At 38.6% G+C, this 2,797-nt stretch overlaps 1 pseudogene; it reads right to left on the reverse strand.

Annotated features, from left to right (window-relative positions):
• Positions 1 to 399: 399 nt before the first annotated feature.
• On the reverse strand, positions 400 to 1,695 carry LOC123797356 (large ribosomal subunit protein uL11 pseudogene; annotated as a pseudogene).
• Positions 1,696 to 2,797: the final 1,102 nt, after the last annotated feature.

The raw sequence follows: 2,797 nt of genomic DNA on the forward strand, positions 1-2,797 counted from the left end.
TCTAAGTGCCCTTTATTTTTTTCTTTCCATAAGCATAACTATTTCAGAAGTTGACTTTGTCTTGAAGACAGTATGTCAAATTTTATATTCAAATAAAGGTCACTGAAGTAGTGAGCATGTGCCTATGGGATGAATTTGTCTACTGTGAAATATATATCATCCCAACACTGGTTCGAATGACTATATTTATTATGTGGACTGGGGTGACAATGAGCAGGGGTAATTGTGCTCCAGCACTAAAAATCCACTACAGAATTTACCTGAGAATTCATGATGTTTCTTAAAGATACATAGCATGGAGTTACATTCATATTCCTAAACATTTTTGGATTCTTTATTTAATTAAATATTTTATTTTTGTCAAATGACCCTTTATGGAAATATTTTCCTTTGTAGTTCTTAACTACCTGAGCATTCCATTGCACCATTGATGTCATCTATGATGTCATGAGGGTGGCATCTATCAACATTGCAGCCCACAGAATGGGCAGTCCCCAGGATCTCTTTAATGGTTCTAGAGAGTTCTCTGGCTAAAGATTGGTGCCACATCTGTTGGGCAATGTTGACAATCTAATCAAAAGTGACATTTCCACTGCATTTAATGTTTTTCTGCTTTTTTCTGTCTCTTGGCAGATCCTTGAGGGCTTTGAAAATCATGGCAGAGGCAGAAGGTACCATTTCAATTTGGGCCTGTGTTTTCTGACTGGTCAGTTTCACTGTAATCCTCAGACCCTTCCAATCACTGGTTGCCTTGGCAATGTCATCACCAAACTTTTTTGGAGACAGACCCAGCAGGCTGAACTTTGGAGCCAGGGCAGATGTGGCACTAACTTCCCCATAGGTACACCTCAGGTATATGACTTTGATCTTGTTGTGATTGAACTTAGGTGGCAGGATGGAGGGGCTAGTGTTGGATGAACCCGGATTCGGGACGATCAAAGACAGTTGCTCCTTTGCCTCTTCTAAGCCAAAAGGAAGTATCTTATTTTAAAGCCATATGAAATACATTATGCTTTATGTATCTTTTGACATAAGGCTAACTGTGTACAATATTCTCAAACCTACCAGCTGTGTTGAAGGAACAAAAACATTTTGTTTTCAGACACCTTGATAGAAATTCTGAAGTTTGTGAGAAAACAGAACTTAAAAACGTACTTTTGTGAACCACCAGAAACTCTGAAGTGATATTCAAAAGGGAAGAGTTCTTGATTTTTCCATAATAATATCCTTGTTGTTTTTAAGTAATAGATTGCCAAATTGAATTAAGCTTATTTTCCACTATGACTACTAGTTAGTCCCTTTACTTTTTGTTTCAGGATCTGCCAGAATAAAGAATGCATCCCCAGTCTGGGCCAGACTATACTTTGCTGTGTGAATCACCAAAAGAAAATTTTAGGCCCCACCGAGACTGGTTAAAACATAATTAAATGTTATGTTCATGTTTTATTCCCTCTGCCTTAAGGACAGAATCTTCACTTGCCCAAATTGCTTAGAGCTGGTGATTGAGGCAGATGGTAAGCAGGGAAGGGGTGGCAGGGTGGAGGCTGGGCTGTTGCCCTTACTCTAGGCCTTGGAACTTGGGCTCTTCAGGCTCCACCTATAGATGGATAGGGTTCTGACCTCTTTTATTACCTCTACCAAAGGAGAGGCTTGGAACTTAAGATGGCATGTACTTCCAATCTCTGCCAAGGGCATAATCCTTTTAGACCAGTGTTTTGTGAACTGTGGATTGTAACACATTGATGGGTTGTGAAATCAATTTAATGGGTTTAACCAGTATCTTGAAAACAATTTGGAATAGAGTATATTGTACATTTTCAAGCTTCTGTTTTTGTTGTGTGTGTGTCTCTGTGTGTGCTGGGTCACAATATAAAACGTATTTGTTACTGTTGGTGGTAAAAAAAACAAGGGTGAAAGCTACTGCTTTGGACTTCTATGCTTGATCTACCAACTATGACATTCCTTTGCTTTATTTCAGAAGTAAAGGTGCCTTTTTTTTCCCTCCGAGTAAATTAGGGAGTTCAACAAATAAGTAGGATTTCTAAACACAGGGCTTCAAGCAGCCAGTCTGCATATATTGCTAATTCTTAATCAGTGCAGGTATGCAGCTATGGCATCATCCAGTTATCTTTGCATCTTAGTAAAAAGGCATATCTTGCATAAGAAAAGCAGACATAAATGATTAATATCCTCTGTTTACATAGGAAAAAAGTAATTATGTACTAGAAGTCAAGAGATTCAGATCTATATGAAAAATTTTCGCCAGTACTTAAACCAAATACCTATAATGTGCAAAGCACAGTATTGACAGAAGGAGTGAAAAAAAGAATGAAACCCAGGTTCTACTGTCAAAGGTACTTATAGCTAGTGAGAGAGACTTGTAAACTAATAATTCAAGGGAACAACCATTGTGGGATTATACAGGTTCTTGGTCTATTGGCTCCCAAATCCATTCCTCATATTTCCCCTGCTCTACTCTGTATCATGAGGAGCTGACCCCTACAGGTGGCATTTCCAAGTTTCTTTTGTCAACTAGCTTCTATATGGGTTTTAACAATGAAAGCCACTGGTAAGAAATTGGAGAACAGCAAGGCAAAGCCATAGTATTTTTCCCCGCTTTTTTTGGTGTCCATGACTTCAGCTCTCTTTGTAAAAAACTGCCATGGTTCTAGGTTTCCTTCAATGGCCCTACCCTATATTCTGGTTCTAGTTACATCTGCTCTTCCCTTTGACCTTATAGTCCAGTACTGTAGCAAAATCCTGCTTTTGTGAATTTCTCAATTGCTTCATCATTCCT

Source organism: Ursus americanus, chromosome X, assembly GCF_024610735.1.
Source record: "Ursus americanus isolate L20-20 chromosome X, mUrsAme1.1.p, whole genome shotgun sequence".
In the NCBI taxonomy this organism is placed as follows: domain Eukaryota; kingdom Metazoa; phylum Chordata; class Mammalia; order Carnivora; family Ursidae; genus Ursus; species Ursus americanus.